This window comes from Leptodactylus fuscus, chromosome 3, assembly GCF_031893055.1.
Source record: "Leptodactylus fuscus isolate aLepFus1 chromosome 3, aLepFus1.hap2, whole genome shotgun sequence".
NCBI classification, from domain to species: Eukaryota; Metazoa; Chordata; class Amphibia; order Anura; family Leptodactylidae; genus Leptodactylus; species Leptodactylus fuscus.
The window spans coordinates 100246775-100270001 of record NC_134267.1 but is presented as its reverse complement, the minus strand read 5'-3'; positions in this window follow the sequence as shown (position 1 = coordinate 100270001).

Below are 23227 nucleotides of genomic sequence, written 5' to 3'. Positions count from 1 at the left end.
CACAGTGCCTTCTACAGTATAATGCTCCACAGTGACTCCCACACATCATATGCTCCACAGTGGCCCCCCCACAGTATCACATGCTGTACAGAGGTTCGTACAGTCTCATATTCTCAACAGTGGAATCTGCACAATATCATATGCTCCACAGTGGAAGCTGCACAGTATGATATGCTCCACAGTGGAAGCTGCATAGTATATTATGCTCCACATTGGAATTTTTGAGTCACCCTCAAAATTACAGTGGATAAACACACTACAGGCTGATCCAACTTTGATGTAATGTCCTTAAAACATGTCAAAATGAGGCTCAGTAGTGTGTGTGGCCTCAACGTGCCTGTGTGACCTCCCTACAACAGTTGGGCATGCTCCTGATGAGGTTGCGGATGATCTCTTGAGGGATCTTCTCCCATACATGTACTAAAGCATCTGCCTACTCCTGGACAGTCTGTGGTGCAACGTGATCTTGGATGGAGCGAGACTTGATGTCCCAGATGTACTCAATCGGATTTAGGTCTGGGGAATGGGCGGGCCAGTCCATAGCTCCAATGCCTTCATATTGAAATTACTGCTGACACACTCCAGCCACATAGGGTCTGGCATTGTCCTGCATTAGGAGGAACCCAGGGCCAACCGCACCAGCATATGGTCTCACAGGGGGTCTGAGGATCACATCTCGGCACTTAATAGCAGTCACGCTACCTCTGGCGAGCACATGGAGGGATGGGCGGCCCTCCAAAGAAATGCCACCCCACACCGTTACTGACCCACTGCCAAACCGGTCATGCTAAAGGATGTTGCAGACAGCAGATCATTCTTCACGGCATCTCCAGACTCTGTCACGTGCTCAGTGTGAACCTGCTTTCACCTGTGAAGAGCACAGAGCGCCAGTGGTGAAGTTGCCAGTCCTGGTGTTCTGTGGCAAATGCCAAGCGTCCTGCATGGTGTTGGGCTGTGAGCACAACCTCCTTCTGTGGACATCGGGCCCTCATACCATCCTCATGGAGTCTGTTTCTAACCATTTGTGCAGACACCTGCACATTTGTGGCCTGCTGGAGGTCATTTTGCAGGGCTCTGGCAGTGCTCCTCCTTGCACAAAGGCGGAGGTAGTGATGCTGATGGAAACTCTGTCTAGAACTCTATCTCCCTCAATACACCCTCCCTTCCTTCCTTCCTTTCTCCATGCCCATGCCACAATCATACCTAAGGAAGGGAAAGACCCACAATTTTGCCCCAACTACAGACCCATCCCCCTGATTAACACTGACAAAAGTATATGCAAAAATAATTGCTAATAGACTAGGTCACTATATGCCCATGCACATCCAACCTGATCAGGTGGACTTTATTCTACAAAGGGAGGTCCAGGATAACACTTTGAAGGCCTTCTTCACAAGCCCATCATGCCCAATGCTCACAGACCCCCAATGATTTTGGTCTCTTTGGATTTGGAGAAGGCCTTAGACAGGGTGAACTGGGACTTTCTTGAGACGTCTCCTTTGCCAGATTTGTTTTAGGTTCCGCTATGCTCACACAAAAACGTGCACTATACGTATCCACTTGAACCCAAAATTTGGTCAATGGCACCCTCTGACCATTCAAAATGGCACCCGTCAAGGTCACCCCCTTTCCCCAATCCTGTATGCTCTTTTAATGGAGCATCTTCTCATTGCCATTAGACGCAATTCTGATCCACAGAGCGTGCGCTCTGGACACCTACACTTAAAAATCTCAGCATTTGCAAATTATGTCATTCTTTTCATCACCTAACCTCTAACACTTGTTCAGTAACTACAAACTTAACTTCTCTAAAAGCACCACCTTTAATATCCCTTTGCCCAACTCTTTAGTTCACACCTTTCGATCTGCCTTCCCCTTCTTCTGACGCCATTAAATATCTAGGGGTTAATTTGCCTAGTTCCATCTCTGTCACTTGCACCCTGAATTTCCTCCCGATTCTACGTACGTTGCAATATGACCTCACTAGTGGGATACTAAAGGATTCCTGTGGCTAGGCCGCATTAACCTCCTGAAAATGAACCTCCTTCCTAGACTTCTTTAAATTATCCAGACAATTTCTGTCGTTCTTCCTAAGGTGTTTCTCACCACTGTTCAGACTTTGATGTCTAAATTTATCTGGGACTCAAAGCCCCCAGAATAGCCATGGTAGAGAAGACCCCCTGCTACCTGCGCTCACACAGAGGTGGGAGAAGGAACTTGGAACCTCCATTTCTACCAGATGTGTGGTTCTCTGCCTTCCAGTCATGTCATACATTTTCTATTTCCTGCAAGAAAGAAACTATAGCATTCTCACAATTATAAAGAGTCCCCTCTGTCTTTCTTGAATTTTTTTTTTCTTTGCAAAATTGAGTTTTTATGTTGCCCTTGAAACTTTCTGAAAATGAATGTGGTGTAGATATTGGGGTCTGTGATACATTTGTCAAAGTATTTTATTTTATTTTTTAATTTTTCTTGAGTTTTGAAATGCAACAAAAAGCACTGTGAGAACCCAGGCTTAGAAATATAACCGCACAAGCACCTGTAGGAACACTTCTCCTTTGGAGAAAACTGCTGTAACTCATTGCAATTAAAATTTGAAGCGGTGGAGTTAAAGTGGCAGGTGCACAAAAGTAAAGGTTTATCAAATTAGTATCTCTCTTCTATAAATAGCAGGTAATGTACATTTTTAAATACATTAACGTATATTTTATTTTATTTGGAAGTTCTGTAGGTGAAAACAATTTTACAATTAAAGAAGAATGTTCACCTTCTCCGGGTTCGGATGAACAGGTTAGAAATGAGTAGTCATTGTGTGAAGTGGCTAATGTTATTTCTGCAAAAAATGAAGCTTGTTTTGTTTTGTTTTTTTAGTTGAGTATTACACAAATTCTTAAAGATTTGGAATTATTTCTTGACCGAGAAATTAGTAAGTATCTTTATAATATTTTTTTTTTCTCGACTAATTGTAAAAAGTACATTACAAGTCTTATCCTGTTATAATGCTTGCATAATTACTAAGGTTATAGGTAGGAAATATTGTTTTCACATGAGTTTGGATATTCTAAGTAGAGATGGGCGAACCTCAGAAGATTTTGCAAATATTCAAGGTTTGGCCCATTGGAATTACTATTATATTCTGGAGTCTTATCAGACCCCACAGTATCATAAGTGGAGGCCCAGAGAAGATAAGGAAAATAAAAGCTACTTATATTCACCTTGCCTCTCCTGGCCATCTTTGTGGTGACTGGCGGTCCCCATCATCTTCTTGAGGTCTTTTTGAGCCCCTATCTGATGTATCTATGCTCGGCATTCTCCATATAACTGTTGAAGCCCAATCGCAGATCCAAGAACTGCTTTAAATAGCATGTGACTTCAGTTGGAGGCCAGGTGAGGACTGAAGAGTATGTTGGGAGGCCACTGGATGCCCAGGAGAGGTGAGGCAAGATATGTATGAGTGGTTTGCTATTTATACCCCAGTGAGAGTAAAGAAAATTCTGCTGAGTGGTACTTCATTGTAAATACGCTATCTTTAATCCTGAAAATGGTGGCACATGCCTGGGGGCTTGGTTCAACTGTATACAGACAAAAGTTTTAGGCTAAGGCCCCACATTGCAGAAATGCAGCTTTTTTGTTGCACATTTGTTGCGGTTTTTTGATCCAAAGCCAGGAGAGGATTAAGCAGAAGGTAGAAGTATAATGGCTTCCTATACAGTATATTTCCCATTCCTTTGGTAGCCATTCTTGGCTTTGGCTCAAAAAAATGCGTCAAAATTGGCAACAAAAAAAGCTGCATTTTGCATTGTGGGGTCTTAGCCTTTAGGGTTTAAAAAAACAAACCCTACCACAGCTGATACTGTTTGCTACTTGCATAATGCGTCAGTAGAGTCATGGCAGTTCTGAAGTTCATAGATATCATACATTAATATAATGGTGTGCTTTCAGTTCAGACTTTGCAATACCTGTATTTTTATATACCGCTTTACTGTACAAGTACCTGATGTCCCTCATTAATGAATAACCCTAAAGTAAAACCTATTTCAGGTACTGTCTACTACTAGAGATATCAATATGTCCAAGCTTTTACTACTCTCTTGGTCCTCTGCTCTTTTTTTTTTTTTTTTTTTTGGTCAATTTTGTAAGTGCATGTATCTCCATAGTATAACTGCAATCTGTATATTTCTCTTTTTATTAAATAATAGAGATGAGCGAACAGTGTTCGAGGTTCGATATTCGTTTCGAGTAGCTTCTCAATGTTCGACTACTCGAATCGAATATCGAACCCTATTATAGTCTATGGGGGAAAAATGCTTGTTTCAGGGATAGGCAACATTCGATCAAATTATACTTACCAAGTCCACGAGTGAGGGTTGGGCTGGATCCGCCGAGCAGTCTTCTCCTTGCAGCGTCCCCGTACTACAAGCGGACATGCGCAGTCGGCTCTGCCCAGGCCCAATGCCTGGCAGAGTGAATGAAGAGCCAGAAGACGCCGCGGGAAAGCTGCACGGAGAAGACTTCTAAAGGTAGGAGAAAAACCAGCGTTGATTGTCCGACTGTATAGCATTCGGCCAATCAATGCTGGTTTGCATCGAACTTTTACATTCGAACAGCGAGTGGTGCTCGATCGAGTACGAGTATTTCGAATACCGTAGTATTCGATCGAATACCTACTCAATAGAGTACTACTCGTTCATCTCTATTAAATAATATAAACTTGAATTGAGCAAAGAGGAGAAAAAACAACCTTCTACTTGTGCAAAAATGTGCAATCTTTATTCATGTGTTCGTATTGTGGAAATGTTTAGAAAACTATGCATTTATTTTTCGGATACCGACTGTAACATAAGCTCGGCACAGCTGGTGCACCCTAATCATTATGCCATTGAACAAATAAATACTCCAGTGTTATGGCATTAAATGGAAACTTCTTATTTTAGGGACTTGAATTTGTTTTGGAGAGTCATATTTTTTTCTTCCTTTTTTTTTTTGCTCAGTGTTGGCAAAGAATAAATCTTATGTTTTCAATTATCCGCTCCACTGCATAGGTTTCTAAATGAGATTTTTGATGCAACTTCTGTGTAAAGTTGATTACATTGAACGTTCTGGAAAGAAACAATGACAATGCCATTTCCTCAGAAGCACACAATAGTTTAGAAACAATGAATGCTGTACATTCAAACAGATTGTAGAAATCCAGGTGCAGAAAATACAAAGACTTCTCGTGACTATTGTACTGTGAGTTTGTCATTGCAAGGTTTTTTTTTTTTTAAGATAAATTATACGGACAAGATAACTGTTGAGTTTGCAAAGTGTGCCTTCTGACCAAACTGAGACAACCTGTATGTTGTAACTAGAGATGAGTGAACAGATTCTACACTGAGTAAATTTTCTCTGTTTCCCCAAAGCAAATCTGAAACACTTGGGATTCGTTTTGGGTGACAGTCAAAATGCAGATTTATACAAATTAAAAAATGACAAAGGAGGGTCATGTGACCTCAGGCCAGGCTGTCTTCCCCATAATGCCTTGAGGGTCTATACATGACTGGATGAAGGCTACCTATATAAAACAACCCAAACAAGAACTGCTGACATTTTTTGAGGGACGCAAGGACCTCAGGCGGAGAAGTTGTGGTTTCTACTGTGCTCATCTCAGGACAGGTGACTCTGTAGGCTCAAAAAATGTCAGACTCTAGGGCAAGCTTGGTTGTGGTGGTGGTAGCAGAAATGTTTCAAGAGTTGCTGATGCTGGGGTCATCTCTTATGTGGAAGTTTTTTTTCTACTATGCCATCTGACTTATCACAATGTGAAAGTCCTGCTGGCAACAATAAGCTATGGCAGGTCCCAAATGTTGAAACTATTGCACTCCTTCAGCATATTTATCACCTGCTTACAGTATAATCAGTATAATCAGATTGGTAAGCAATGCCATCCTCCTCTCTATTCTCCAGGCCTCATACACAACTACTCGTACATTATCCCTTAGCTTTCCTCTTGACTGGACATTTTCATATTTGTACATCATAAGTTGAAGCTGCTTTTTCTCAAAAGGAATGCTCTCCTGAACTTGTAGAGACAAAAATGTATTCCTGGAATTCCACCTTGCATATGTTGGACATCTATACATGCTAAATAAAGAAATCAATGATTATATACTGCACCAGACTACAGTCTTCTATACTATACTGCCACTAACACTAGCCCTGCACAGCTGCATATCTCCTGACTTGTTCATTGTGTCTTCTATTGTACTGCTGACACTGAGAGCTGACGCAGCTCTGCATAGGTTAAATATACAACCTGTAAACTAGACTCTTTATGTTGTTGACTAATAAACCATGAACTCTTCCAAACACTACTGTGTGTATAAACATCAGCGGCATTTGGCCTCCAAAAGGAGTAATTTTTGCACAGCATTATCATGTATGTTGCTATTATTGCAACATTAATAATACAGATTAGCGAACCGTGAAATATTCATTGTTCATTTAGAATAGTCCCTCAATATTCGACTATTCAAACGAATATCCAATCCCATTATAGTCTATGGGGGAAAAAAGTTTGTTTCAGGGGAAACCCATATTTGACTCAGGAGGGTCACCAAGTCCACTATGACACCTCAGCAAATGATGCCAACATCTCTGCAATGCAACTGGGACAGCAGGGGAAGCATGCCTGGGGGCATCGAACAAGCCCAAGTCACGGTTTTACCCCACCATCACAGCCTATCAACTACACACTTTGCACACTCAAAAAAACCCACTATGAAAGTGGAAAAATACCTGGAAACCTTCTTTCCTCCCCAATTGGATGGACAGAAACCCAAATTTTAAGCTAAAGAAACATTACCGAGCACCCCTTTAAATCACGTTGCCCATGACAATCACAGATGGAATAGGCAATGGGAAATCCAACAGTACCTACCCTGAACTGTCGTGTGTGTGTGTGTGTGTGTGTGTGTGTGAGATGTGGTAAGACCTTCCAAAATTCACTTTTCTGGCTCTTAACGTGAGCCCTTCCAAATTAAGTTAGAGGCCCATAAGCTGAGCTACCAGCAGAGATTGAGGCCCTTGAGATGACTTCAGCCTTTTACCAGCAGAATTTTAGGCCCTTTAAAATTGTTAGCCCCTAAAATGGTGGTTCCAGAACCATCATTCTCATTGTGTGGTATTGATGCAGTGGATTGGAGTGAGGACCCAGACATTGACCTCGATTGTGATTGGGAAATTGATAACATTTTGATAACATTTTGTTATCAAGTCCTGTTCTGAGCTGCGACTGAGCCAAATCTAAACACAGAGTCCTTTGGAACTGAACAAAATTCACCAGCAGTATTTTTTGACCTTCAGGTGAGTTGAGTTATGCACCAGCAGTGTTTTAATTTTTGGCCCTTGGGGTGACTAGAGCCTTGTAGCAGCAGTGTTTTCTTTTTTGACTCTTAGTGTGACCCTAAAAAATTAGATTTCAGGCCGGTGGCTTTCCTGTAGATATAATGGGAAGCGAAAGTCCGTAGAGGAAAACTCTGTGAACTTTCTCTTCAAAGCGCAGCGGAAAGAACCGCAATGCGATCATGCAGCGGTTCTTCCCGCAGTGCTTGATCACTGTGTTTACGGCCTGTGGGGCCTTAGCCTTAGTCATGTGCAACCTCAAAAATTTTATAGAGTACCATTAATTTCATGGTGCTGGACATTTGAGGGTTTACATACGGTACACAAAATACACAAGCACACTACTAACAGTGACCAACTGGTACAGTGGGATTGAGGGCCCTGCCCACAAGGGTTTGCAATCTATAAGGGAGGAGTGGTAGAGACAGTAGGTTAGGAGAGGAATAGTGACTGTTATTACACAAACCCATGTGTTTTATTTATATATATATATATATATATATATATATATATATTGTGTTTATAAAACCTTTTTCAGGCTTCTACATATTATTTGGTTCTGATTTTATTTTATTTTACCATTTTGCAATTCTGTTAAAACTCAGTAGTGTAGAGTGAACTAAAAAGGTATATTAAAGATTCCCTCTAGTGAAAAGAAAATGTACGAGGGAGAGAGGTGAATAAAAGCATTTCTTTTCTTTGATGAAACGCATGATCTGTATTTTAGAGGGAAGTTGCCTGACAATCCATGTCCATTATTTTCAGTAGTTTAATTTTGCATGAGAACAGGGACAATGATCTCATTTGTAATTTACAATTCAGAAGATTATATTTGCACTCTCCGTACCCGGATAATTACTTTTATTTATTTTGTTATCTTCTCCTATTCTTTCATTTTAATAAAAGTAATTCCTTGCTTGATTCTTTCCCGTCATTATTCATGATTTGAAACAATATCTGAAAGACTAATGTTCTAGGCCAGGGCCTATTCTTCAAGGTAGATCTGTTCCTACTAAATTTGTTTCCCAGAAGGATAATGTCAAGAACTGTCTGTAACTTTTAACAAATTGGATATCGCTCAATAAGGTGAGAATGTAAATGGCCTTTTTTGTCTTATTACAAATGCTACATTTAGAAAGGGAAAAAAAAGTCTTTCATAACTGAAAAATGAGAACTTTTTTTTTTCTTTTCTCCTTGGGGAATTTATTCCTTGGGAATCAGATTTCACAAGCAGGCTGCTTGTCTTCTTTAAAAGTTATATTTTTTGCTTTTTATCATATGGATAGATATGGATATATATATATATATATATATATATATATATATATATATATATATATATTGTGAGAGAGTGAAGGGTGTGGTCTGGGAAGACAGGTACATTCCACCTAAAGGGTGTATGGTGAAGATTCACACCAGGGAGGTCAGCTGACTAATCAGGCCCTAATAACAGTCTGTGTATGAAGACTAGCAGGGTGGCACCACACTGACGGAGTTGAACTGTCCATACTGGACCTCCAAAGCAGGTACTGTGCCACCCGTTGTTGTTGCCAAGGTGGGAAACTGGTAGCCAGTCTCCTGTATAGTCAGGGAAAAGTTACCTTACATTTGTTAGTTTTCTCAGCTGAGAAGGGTTTTGTTTTGTTTATCCTGTGGCTTTGCAAAAGCAGTGTATGCGTTACATGTGAATAAAGCCTGAACCTATGTACAATCCAGTGTCTGTGTCCTTGTTTCCTGCACTGCTACCCAGCATCTACCTGAGCAGTTCCCCATTGTATATGTATACGTGTGTGTGTGTGTGTGTGTGTGTGTGTGTGTGTGTGTGTGTGTATGTATGTATGTATGTGTATATATATATATATATATATTTATTATAATCCCACACACACTGTGAGGGAAAGAATATCTGTATATAACACAGACATTGGTTCAACCATGTTGTTCTATATTTTCCATGTTTTAACCTTTTGTATGAACTTCCTTGGTTTTTAGAGGTAGAATTTTCTGTTAATGTTAATTAGTATAGTTTCCCATCAGAATATCTTGAGAAACTTTGAAGCCTTTGAGAATGTTCTAATACTCCCCATGCTTGGGAAGATGTGATAAGAGTAAACCTCATTAAAATTGTTTTGTAGAGCATTCTCAGAGTCTACTGGCTAAAATGATTTAATGTTTTCAGGTGCTCAAGATGGCGGCCACCGGCATTCATGTGTTAACTCATGGATGCACGTACACATCATATGAAACAGCCCATTATATACTCTGACCAATTATAATACATATTCTTATGTGATGTATTCTGTGATGCTTAAACTGGCATAAAGCTATTATATTTTATAATTCTATGCTTGCTAGCAAATAAACTGAGCTGTATCTTGGAAAACAGAACTGCATGTATTTGCGCCTCTGAGCACTCGATACTTCACCACACCTCCCTTTAATTCGGCACCTCACAGCATACCTGGAGAATAGTTGAGGTGTTCCCCCAAGACACACACATTTTGATTATCTATTCTCTTTTTTTTTTTTTTTCTTGAAGTTTCCATCTATACATTGCACCAGTCAGCACTCTACTGAAATTTGTATACAAGTCTTTGTATTTTTGTACGAAAAGTCAAAATATTTTATGTGGAATTGAACTGAAAATGAGTATCTTTTCCATAGTGTAAAAATGGCTCTCTCCAGTTCAGATTTTACTGTACTATTCTTCTGGTGACACTACTTATAATGTAGGTACGGTACGTGCAAACATATGGAAACTTACGCATCGTGCATTAGATGTCATTTCTGTGTTCAAGATTTTTTTTCCTTTTTTTGGGTGATGGTTGCTGTAGTTACATACTACTGAAAAGTAATACAATGTTACTATTATCATATAACATCTGTGCGTTTCAGTTTCTCTAAATATATTGCTAACAATTATATCTAGGATACTCTGCTAGTATTTAACTGGTTTAGTTGGCAACATCAGTCACTGTACAATACTAGTACAGTATGACCACATAACATGTTCTGTCTCCCAGGTATCCATATCCATCACAAATTCTCCCTGTGCTACTCCTATAGTTATCAATAGGAGCTTTGCAGCTAAGACTTCCTATTGCCTATAGCTATCTAGGAGATAGAACACTCACCTACAAAAGTAACAGTATCCCTTGCTTCAATTTTCATTTATGGGGGAGATTTGTCAAAAATCATAAATCGGTTACCACCTACACAGGGCTGTATGCTTGCACTGAAATCTACACCAACCACTAAACTGACATAAATGATCATAAATCTGAAGGGATTTGTGGTCCCATCGATATCTCAGTCCTTGCCCTGACCCTTTCAGAAGAGTGCTGTCTCCGTCCTTGCCATGACACTTTCAGGAAAGTGGCCGGACCAGCATAAAAACTCTACTTGTTATAAAAATTGTTGCAAGTGGCATTTAACTCTTTGCTGACAAAATATTAGAATGCTGCATTTGAACGAGCAGTCTTGTCTTACAGTTAAACTATCACTGTGTGTAAACACATGGTGACAAGCCATTGACAAAGGAACTAAACGCAGCAGTCCCCTGCCTATGATCACTGTGACTGGTCAGTCTGAATGAAGCATCTCCCATGGGTCTGATCTCCTCAGATCTGCATATCAACTATATCCAGACTGACCAATCACAGGAATCACCAGAATGGAACCATGTCATATCTGTCTCCTCGCTCACAAAGTTACACAAAAAAGCCTGTATCCCCAATAACCCTCCCTCCCCATTTATAATCTAATATAGGCTAGGTAGTATAGTTACTACAGTATAGTTATATAGTTAGTAATTTATAGTAATAGTGTGTATATACAGTATACTGTAGTATTAGTTTTGGGGGTTTTTTTTCCAAGATGGCGCCACCATGTGTGGCTGCCTTTGTTACAGGTGCTACAAACTAAACGGATCGTTCTCTCTCCTTTCCTTTCTTGCACTCCTTTTCTATCACTATAAAGAACATTAGTATGAAAACTTACTTGCTGGACTTGAATTAGCTGGACTTTGAATTGCTGCAGCACACTTTTCAAAGGAATCCGTTTGAGTCTTTGTTTGAGTATGCCCTCACACACACTGGGAAGACTTGTGTAAACAAAACAAGCATTGTTAGAGCTCATGTCTGCAGACATGCTACAGGACATCAGGCATGCTCTCTCCTTTCCCCACAAGCTAAGAAGAAAACTTAGGAAATTTAGGAAACGTGGATGAAGAGCTAGTGTATCAAAAAGCGAGAGAAAAAGACGCTACAAGCATGTGATTCCAGCCATCATTATGGGTAATATGAGATCAACTGTGAATAAGATGGATGAACTTACAGCACTGACCAGGCATCAACAGGAGTTTCATGAGTGCAATATGATGCTGTTTACAGAGACTTGGCTTATGAAAATCATGCTGGACACACTTGCCTCCTTGGAGGGTTTCAAATTTCTTTGTGCGGACCGGACGCTGGAGAGCGGTAAGTGCAAGGGAGGAGGGTTTTCAATATTTGTGAATGAGAGATGGTGTAATCCAGGACATATTGTAGTTAAGAAACAATCATGTGAAAAGAATATTGAACTACTAGCCGTGAGCATGAGACCTTATTACCTGCCAAGGGAACTATCACATGTTATCATGCTTGCTGCATATGTCCCCCCTCTGCTAAAACTCATGCTGCCTGTGAGGTGCTGCATGCTGTTGTGAGCGAGCTGCAATTATCTCACCCCCATGCCCTCTTCCTGGTGTCTGGAGACTTCAGCCATGTCTCTTCACATCCACTCTACCAGGTTTCACACAGTATGTAACCTGCCACACAAGAGACAACAAAACACTGGACTTGCTCTTTGCCAATGTAAGGGATGCATGTAACTCATCTGTCCTACCGCCCATAGGCAGATCGGATCACAACCTCTGCGACCCACTGGCACTCCACTGGTGTGCAGAGAACCAGCTGTTGCCCGTACAGTGAAAATTTGGTCAGAGGAAAGTGTCGAGACTCTGAGGGAAGTGTTTCAAGATTCTTTTCCAAGTGACATTGAGGGACTTACACACTGCATAACGGACTACGTTAATTTCTGTGTAGACAGCACGGTATCAACTAGAAAGTTGAGGTGTTTCTCCAATAACAGACCATGGATCAACTCTGAGATTAAAGCTCTTCTCAAGCAGAAAAAGAGAATCTTTAGGCCTGGTGACAAAAATGGCCTGGGGGAAGTGCAAAAACAGTTGAGACAACTGATCAGAGAGAGGAAAGTCAACTACAGTCAGAAGATGGAACTACAGATGGGGGAAGGTAGAGTCTCGAAGGTGTGGTATAGTCTGAAGGTGATATCTGGATATAAACAAAAGGCTGGTCATCAGATAAAAGGTGACAGGAAGTGGCTTAATGAGCTTAATCTATTCTTCAATAGATATGACTCCAAGCCAACTCTCCCTTCACCAGCATGTCGGTCAACTCCCCTCCCCTCACACACCAAGACGCAACCCCTACCAACCTGTAGTCAACTGCAATCTGACTATCTGATCCTCAAGGAGTTTCAAGTGTGTAGGGAAATCAAGAGGATTAAAACAGACAAGGCCGGAGGACCTGATGGGATAAAAGCAAGAGTTCTTAAAATGTGCGGAGACCAGCTGGGCGGTGTTATTACGCACATGTACAATATGAGTCTAAAGCTGGGAGTGGTACCTCAACTGTGGAAAACATCTTGTGTGGTACCAGTACCAAAGAAATCCAACCCAATGGACTACAATGACTACCGACCTGTAGAAATGACATCCCACCTGATGAAGGTCCTAGAGCGACTGGTCCTGACACACCTACGCCCTCTAGTGTGCCCCACTCTGGACCCCCTCCAGTTTGCCTATCGACCGGACATTGGGGTAGATGACGCCATCATCCACCTTCTTCACAGAGCTCTCTCTTACCTGGAGAAACCCAGAAACACTGCGAGAATAATGTTCTTTGATTTCTCCAGTGCATTCAACACCATTCAGCCAGGGCTATTGAGGGAGAAGCTGAACCTTGGTGGTGTGGACCAGCACCTGTCCAACTGGATACTAGACTACCTGACAAACTGCCCTCAGTATGTGAGAGCCCAGGACTGTGTGTCTGACATTGTGATCTGTAGTACGTGGGCACCACAAGGTACTGTTCTTGCCCCATTTCTCTTCACACTGTACACTGCTGACTTTAGGCACAACTCATCCAGCTGTTACTTACAGAAGTTCTCCGATGACTCTGCTATAGTAGGCCTTATCACTGATGGTGACGATAGGGAATACAGAGACTTAAACCAGGACTTTGTTGAATGGTGCCAGCAGAACCACCTCAGGATTAATGCTGGGAAGACCTAGGAGATGGTGGTAGACTTTAGTAAACGGAGAAGTGCTCCGACCTGGTGGAGATCCAAGGGAAATTCATTGAGATTGTCAGGACCTATAAGTATCTGGGTGTGCTCCTCAATAATAAACTGGACTGGGCTGATCACCTGGAGGCATTACACAGAAAGGGTTACAGCAGGCTCTACCTGCTCAGGAGGCTGAGGGCCTTTGGAGTCCAGGGGCCACTTCTTAGGACCTTTTTCAACTCTGTGGTTGCTTCTGCCATCTTTTTCGGTGTGGCCTGCTGGGGGAGCAGTATATCAACCAGGGACAGAAATAGACTTGACAGGCTGATCAGAAGGGTCAGCTCTGTCCTGGGGAGCCCCCTGGACCCAGTACAGGTGGTGGGTGACAGAAGGATACTGTTTGTGGTGAGCTCCATGCAGGAGAATAAAATCCCACCTCATGTATTTGACCTTGATGGCACTTAGCAGCATTGTAAGTGACCGTCTGCTTCACCCCAAGTGTGAGAAGGAGCGCTATCGCAAGTCTTTCCTTTCATTTCCTTCCAACTGCGATCAGGCTGTATAATCTACATCAGACCAAGGGAAGATCACTTCATACAGAAAACTAATGATTATGACTATGTAGTCTTCCTTCTTTCTTCTTCTATTCCTTAGCTGCTATGGACTCCTAGTATATCTTCTCTTCTCAGCTTATGTGTGTCTACTTCCGTAATATATTACTGTGTATTATCCTGTGCCTGTATTACTATGCTGCTGTAACATACTGAAATTTCCCCACTGTGGCACTATTAAAGGATTATCTTATTTTAGGTATATTATAGTATAGCAGATTAGGTAAGTAGTATGTGTTTGTATGACTGTGTGTGTGTGTGTGTGTGTGTGTGTGTGTGTGTGTGTGTGTATGTATGTATGTATATATTTAGTTTCTGATATGTGTGTGTGTGTGTGTGTGTGTATATGTGTGTATGTGTGTGTGTGTGTGTGTGTGTGTGTGTGTATATATATATATATATTTGTGTGTGTGTTTAGTACATTTACTCCCATAACCCCTTGTGAAGATGAGTTGAAAAGTTTAGGGTTGAAGCATGATATTATTTTGAAAAATGTCATTTTCAACTGAGGAATCGGCAAAGCTATTTAGACTCTCCTTTAACATCAGAGGAATTGTCTGATGTCTTGGCAGCTATGGCAAAGGTAAATTCCCTGCCCACAATGGCATCTTGGTGGAGGTTGTGCACAGTGTGAAGACTAGCTACTCCCAGGTCTACTGGAGTGTTATAAAACAGTGTACACAGATCATAATTTCCCAGTATACTTTATGATGCCAACATTATCTTCCTGTTTTATATTGGCTATAAATTCCTGACCAAGATGTTGGTGAATAGACTCAATACGGCCATTCTTGATTTGATTCATCCTGACCAAATGTAAAACTACATGTGAAAATCTCAAGCGGGTCCAGAAGGTTACTTAGATAGGGGCCTCTCTTACACAAGACTGGGCGATAGCTTCTCTAGATGCCACTAAAGCATTTGATTCAGTTGAATGGCTGTTTCTCCTGTAGCGCTTGGAGCTCCTTGGCTTTGGAGAGAAAAGTATTAATTGGATAACACTACTATATAAATCGAAAACTATATGGTGTGGCTCTTATTTCTTTTTGTGAAAATGGTCATAAAAGAAATTGTCTTAACTTTATGGGTCCCATGATATATGGAGTTTCAGAAACTTTAGGTAGCATTGCAAATGGGGATTAATGTGATAATGACACACACAGGCACTTTCTTGGTCTGTAGTAAAAAATTAAGCAATGTTCTCAAAGCCTAATCTATATAGAAATGTTTACCTCACATGCCCAGTATTCCTAAACTCAGGAATTGATATTCAATAAGATCGGTAACAGTATCAGTGACTTATAAATTGACTGTAAGGCAGGTAGCCAAATGACTATAGCATTGTAGTAGAAATCCATATTCAGATCTACTTCTATTCAATACCTAATACAGTTTTAAACAAAGCAGACAGCCACCTTTACATAAGATAAAAGCCCAGCGCCTAACCTTAGCTCCTACATTTGCATATAGCCTTTAATCTAATCAGTACATGCAACATCCATTTGTGAAGTTAGTAGCGTGAAATTACTGAAATATTGCAAAGCCATATATTTTCTGCTCCACTTCACAAATTATCTGTAGATCATGCAGGGAGCAGAACTATGGAAACATGAAGTTCTGAAGTGTTATCTGTACATGAAAATTGCTGCTGAATAGTACGGCTGGCTTTAAAATCTTCAAGTTAATATAATACACACTTTTTATCATGGAAGACTGTCACTGAAAGATTTGTTATATGTTACAAATAACTATTTGTGTATTAAAAATCACAGTTAAATATTGCTTTAGTCTGACACACCTATACGCTATATGGACACAAGTGGCGTTACATAGGTACCCATGGTATTAATAAGGCGTTACTCCCTGCTTTGTAACTAAAACTATCTCCCATAATTTTAGACAGCCTTTCCAGAGTGATGGAAGTGCCTTTTAGAAATTGTCCTCCAGTCATCCAGAAAATCTTTTGTGACGGTAAATGAGAATACTTGGCTTGCAGTCTCTATTGTAATTCTCAAAGGGGTTCCGTGAGGGTCAGGTTAGGGCTATGATTGGGCCAGTAAACTAATTCCACATTAAACTTGCCCAACTATGCCATTATGGACTAGTCACACTAGAACAGAAAAGGGCCCTCCTCAAACTGCACTCACAATGTTAGAAGTATACAGTTGTCCATTTTTTTGGCATGCTGAAGCATCAAGATTTCCCTTCCCTGCAGCTAACTTTACTGTTGGCACAATGCAGTCTGGTAGGCAAGTTTCTTCCGGCATTTTTCATACTTTCAAAATCCAGCAGACTGCAGATATAGAAACGTGATTCGTCAATCCACGGATGGTTTCCAACACTTCAGAGTCCTATGGCAGTATGCTTTATCCAATGACCATCCTTTGTAATGAGCTGTTTTTACACAAGGAAATTTAAGGTACAGGGAGTGTCATGGAGTATGGGAATTAGTGGCAGCCATACTGGCACTCATCTTTAATAACTAGTTGTTCTATGGGGTGTCAATTTACCCCGCAGTATATTTTTGACATGGGAGAGGAAACCGGGGTACCAAAAGGAAACAAAGTAAAACATATAAACTCCATGCAGGTGTTGTCCTTGGATGGAGTGGTAGCACAGTGGTTAGCATTGCTGCCTTGCTCTGACCCTGGGTTTAAATCCAAACAACACATGACATTGTATTAAAAGACCATGCCATAAAACTTCTTTTGTACTCTTTTCAATGCCCAGGTAGGTTTGGAACTCAGCTATTGTGTTAAAGGTTTTTTTTGGGGGGGTCCCAGCACTCAGCAACCATGCCTTGACATTTTGTATGGTTTGACACTTTGTGGTTCCTAACTGCTTCCACTTCTCAATAATACCACTCACTGTTTATTCATAGAAAATCTCAAAGGGAAGATATTTTACAAACTGGCTTCATCAATGGTGGCATCCTAGTACAGCACTATGCTGGATTCCATTGGACTCTCATAGAATGAGACCTCGTTGTTTTTGTTTTTTTTCTCTTCATGTTTGTAAAAGTAGACTGCATGACTATATGTTGAATTTTATACACTTGTGGCAGTGGGACTGAATGAAACTTCAACTTTCAGTGACTCAAGGAAGTTTGTTACCAGAGTAAAACCAATAAGTTCAGCACATGCAAATGTAATGTTTTTTCCCTCATTAAAATGTGTGCCTCCATTGTAGAGATATTAATTTAGAATACACAAATGAATGCTCATTTGCTTCAAACCATTACTCCCCACACTGCTATATTACTTAAATGTCCCCTAGTCCTGTCAGGGAGGGGAGAAGGAGCATGTATAAGAGCAATGTTTGGGTGAAGCAGTTTGGAGATATGGAGCCAACCTTTGTATGTATAAAAAAAAAATAAAAAAAAAATCCTCATATTGCCATCATTTAGTACTTGCTTTGCTTTCTACATAATAAACTATACCCATCACCTGGCAAATCTACAGACTAATCACTGTAACCAACAGAAAATGGTATCGGATGATTATAGATGCAAATAGTATAAAAGCTACCTGTCACAGACTTCAAAGATCCCCAAACTTCAGTCCAATGTGATGAAGTATCTCACCAACCAGAGGTATAATGTATAGCCTTGAAAGCAGTTGCTTTTAGTGAGAAAAATTCCAAATATGTAACTTTAAGGTGCTATTACACACATAATCTCTGTTTATCAAAGCCTGGCTTTAATAGGTTAGGTTATCATATTTCTTGAGATGGCCAAACTGGTTTGCAATTTCTTAAAAAAACCAAAATGTTGTAATTTGTTTTGGCGAATCGGCAAAGATGGAGGTAAACAAAGAGCTGAGGGATCATATGTTCTGTGATCCAGCCGGCCCGTCCAATATTCCCTTGTATCAGCCTCTCAGCCAATCATGAGAGTTGTAGGTCACTGATACAGTGAATACCCATAGAGGTGCCAATTTGTGACGTAGAAGTTAGACAGAAAAGAGGACTGAGGCGAGTTAGCAGGAACAGTGCCACATTTAAAAAAAAAAAAAAAAAATTGCTTACAGAAAATACACATGGCTATAATGGAGGATGATCAATTGTAGTATAAATGTAGGCTGAGAGATCATGTGTCAATGATAGTCCATTAGGCTTTCTCTGAGTAAAAGAAGTGACAATTCTGTGACCTCGTATAGCACTTTTTTTTTTTTTTTTTTTTACATAGTTTTTTAGTGGCATTCTTTCAATACCAAAGCAAATATAACCATTTTCTGCATTCTCCAGGTTCTGTTAATATGACTGATGTACGAAACAACCTTGAAAAGGGCCTATTTTTCACAGCTGTTTTGCATTAGGGGCACCTGTTTTCATGGATCCCTCATATCTTTTGTGAAAATGGGCAAAAATAGGACAAAATCTGTCATGTAAATAGCGTCATTCATATGAATTGAGTTTAATGCGATGAGTGTGGATAAACAGTTACTGTGGTATTGCCACTGCAAGAACGTTGCACTCATTATTAAAGGGATTCTACCATTAAACTACCTTTTTTTCTAATGAACGCATCGGAATAGCCTTAAGAAAGGCTATTCGTCTCCTACCTTTAGACGTGGTCTCCGCTGCGCCGTTCCGTAGAAATACCGGTTTTAACCGGTATGCAAAAGACCTCTCCGCAGCAATGAGGGTGGGCCCCAGTGCTAAAAGGCCGATGAGCACATCCCCATTGCTGCCCGAGAGCTCTTTCCTGCGCCGCCTCCTTGTTCTGCAGCAACTCCGCCTCTTCTGGCTTCTCTTGCAGTTCCATACAGGAGCATAGAGAGGCCACCCCAAAATGGCCGCCGGCTGGCTCCTGTATTGAACTGCAAGAGCGGCTACCCAAAAATGGCCAACGGCCGACTCCTGTATTGAACTGCAAGAGCGGCTACCCAAAAATGGCCGGCGGCTGTGCGCTCAGCTCGGCTGCATCTCTGGCGTAGTCGAGCTGAGCGCACGGCCCGATGTAGCAGTGCTGGCCGTGCACTCTGCTCGGCTGTATCTCTGGAGTAGCCGAGCTCAGCGAACGGCAAGCTCTGCTTCATCTCCAATGTAGAGTGCTGGCCGTGCGCTCTGCTCGGCTGCATCTCCAGAGTAGCCAAGCTGAGTGCATGTAGCAGTGTCCTATGTAGCAGTCCGATGCAGCAGGGTTCAGCGCACACTCAGCTCTGCTTCATCTCCGGTGTAGCAGTGCTGAGCGCATGGCCAGCACTGCTACATCTCGGCATAGGAACGCATTGACCAACGTTGATTGGCCGAATGCTATAGCATTCGGCCAATCAACGCTGGTTCTGCCGGTGGAGGCGGAGTCTAAGATGGGTCCACAGCAGTCTCCATTCTGGTCCGATCTTAGACTGCGCCTCCTCACAGACGAGCCTCTGGCAGAACCAGCGTTAATTGGCCAAATGCTGTACTCTGTATGGCATTTGGCCAATCAACGCTGGTCAATGCATTCCTATGGGAAAAAGTCAGCTCATGCATATCGCAAGCTGACAGGGAAAATGTACTCAATCGAATGCTGTTCGCTCATGTCTACTCATGAACATATGATTTTATATACCACAAGAACTCCGACAGTGCGCTAAATTCAGTGCACTGTTGGCTTACCAGTTATATACAAACAGCATGAAAAAAAAAAACAAAACACTCCACCTAGTAATGATTATGAAAAGGCACTAACTCCAGACTGCAATGGAGTCAAAGTGATACCCAATCAAAAAAAAAGTGTCCAGCACGCCAACAGTTAAAATATAACTTTTACTTCATACAAAAAAATAAAAAGACGATCTTACATTGTTCATCCAGGATACAAGAACGTTGCCAATGCTTATGCTTTTCGGAACTCCCTCTGCTGTCCCTTACTTATAACTTCAAGCTATCCTGGACAAACAATGTAAGATCGTCTTTTATTTTTTATATGAAGTAAAAGTTATATTTTAACTGTTGGCATGCTGGACACATTTTTTTTTTTTCGATTGGGCATTACCAGTTATGTGCCCCAAGTGTGAAGATATCTGTGCCATTAGTTTCGATCTCTGCCCACTGTTAGAAGGTTGTTCCTGATAGTCTAGCTGGGTTGGGAGGAACACCCCGCCCCCACCCCACCCCGATAATACTTGTCCACAGCTCCCAACTGTCAGAGGGGATGTTTCTTACAGCCCATCTATGATACTGAGCTGTGATGAATGCCCTTCTGACAATGAGTAGAGTTTGGTGGAGAAACTAACAGCATCGATATCTCCAGCTCCGGGACACATAATGGGAAAGCCGACAGTGCGCTATATTCATTGCACTTTCTGCTTTCTAGCTGTATTTAAAACCACTGGTGCATGAGGACATGATAGGTCTTCTTTATTGTGCACTTAAGAGGTAGATCTAGAGGTTCAGCACAGGTAGGGCAAAGACAATTAAGGTGAATGCAGCACAGGAAATGTTTTGTGACTGACAGGTGACGTCTCTGTTCATCTGAGGTTGTATTCACCTAAATTTAGAACCTTTTAAGGCCCAGTTTGTTTGTTTGTTTTTAATTGTCCTAATACATAAAACCGTAGAATTCAATATGGGTATGGAATTCATTCATATTATGTTCTTCTCAGTAAAATGTATAAGGAAAATGTTTGTTTTTGTACCATGTTAGGCAGTGGGTAGGAAATATAAAAACTAAAAACTTGAGTCATCAGTAGTTGATACCTTTTTTAATGGCTAACTAATAATGATGACAGATTACAATGTTTTGAAGCTCTCGGATTCTTCTTCAGGTATATCTAAAAACAATTTCTGAAGGATGCATATTTATGTACAGAGAGACACATAGGGATAGAATTCTAGGAGGGAGGATGGAAGAAGATTATTGGATATTGCTACAAACAAATAATTCATCAGTTTGCAATGTTCTTATTAGAGATGAGCGAACACTAAAATGTCCGAGGTTCGAAATTCGAATCAAACAGCCGCTCACTGTTCGTGTGTTCGAACCCCATTATAGTCTATGGGGAACATATACTCGTTAAGGGGGAAACCCAAATCCGTGTCTGGAGGGTCACCAAGTCCACTATGACACCCCAGGAAATGATGCCAACACCTCTGGAATGACACTGGGACAGCAGGGGAAGCTTGTCTGGGGGCATCTAACACACCAAAACCCTCTATTACCCCAACATCACAGCCTTAGGGTGCATTCAGACTACGTAACGCCGGGCGTGTATGAGAGCCGTACACGCCGGCATTACGGCAGACTGCCGAACACTTCCCATTCACTTCAATGGGAGCGCTCGTAACAGCGGCGTTTACGAGCGCTCCCATTGAAGTGAATGGGAAGTGTTCGGCAGTCTGCCGTAATGCCGGCGTGTACGGCTCTCATACACGCCCGGCGTTACGTAGTCTGAATGCACCCTAACAACTACACACTTTACACACTCAATACCACCTCTCTGACAGTAGGAAAACACCTTAAAACATGTGTATTTGGCACTTGCAGTGAGGAGAGCTTGTCACCAGCAGTGAATTTGGCCCTTGTAGTAAGTTGAGGTTGGCACCAACATTTGTTTTGAAAATCAGGGTGGATTGAGCCTCTAACCAGCAGAGGTGGGGCAAATTCATGGTGGAGGGAGCCTCTAAAAACCCCAGTTTGGACCAATTCATGGTGGAGGGAGCCTCTAAAAACCCCAGTTTAGACCAATTCATGGTGGAGGGAGCCTCTAAAAACCCCAGTTTGGACCAATTCATGGTGGAGGGAGCCTCTAAAAACCCCAGTTTCGACCAATTCATGGTGGAGGGAGCCTCTAAAAAACCCAGTTTGGACCAATTCATGGTGGAGGGAGCCTCTATCCAGCCCAGTTTGGGCAAATTCATGGTGGAGGGAGCCTCTAAAAAACCCAGTTTGGACCAATTCATGGTGGAGGGAGCCTCTAACCATCCCAGTTTGGGCAAATTCATGGTGGAGGGAGCCTCTAACCAGCCCAGTTTGGGCAAATTCATGGTGGAGGGAGCCTCTAACCAGCCCAGTTTGGGCAAATTCATGGTGGAGGGAGCCTCTAAAAAACCCAGTTTGGACCAATTCATGGTGGAGGGAGCCTCTAAAAACCCCAGTTTGGACCAATTCATGGTGGAGGGAGCCTCTAAAAACCCAGTTTGGACCAATTCATGGTGGAGGGAGCCTCTAACCAGCCCAGTTTGGGCAAATTCATGGTGGAGGGAGCCTCTAACCAGCCCAGTTTGGGCAAATTCATGGTGGAGGGAGCCTCTAACCAGCCCAGTTTGGACCAATTCATGGTGGAGGGAGCCTCTAACCAGCCCAGTTTGGACCAATTCATGGTGGAGGGAGCCTCTAACCAGCCCAGTTTGGACCAATTTATGGTGGAGGGAGCCTCTAAAAACCCCAGTTTGGACCAATTTATGGTGGAGGGAGCCTCTAAAAACCCCAGTTTGGACCAATTCATGGTGGAGGGAGCCTCTAAAATCCCCAGTTTGGACCAATTCATGGTGGAGGGAGCCTCTAAAAACCCCAGTTTGGACCAATTCATGGTGGAGGGAGCCTCTAACCAGCCCAGTTTGGACCAATTCATGGTGGAGGGAGCCTCTAACCAGCCCAGTTTGGACCAATTTATGGTGGAGGGAGCCTCTAAAAACCCCAGTTTGGACCAATTCATGGTGGAGGGAGCCTCTAAAAACCCCAGTTTGGACCAATTCATGGTGGAGGGAGCCTCTAAAAACCCCAGTTTGGACCAATTCATGGTGGAGGGAGCCTCTAAAAACCCCAGTTTGGACCAATTCATGGTGGAGGGAGCCTCTAAAAACCCCAGTTTGGACCAATTCATGGTGGAGGGAGCCTCTAAAAACCCCAGTTTGGACCAATTCATGGTGGAGGGAGCCTCTAAAAACCCCAGTTTGGA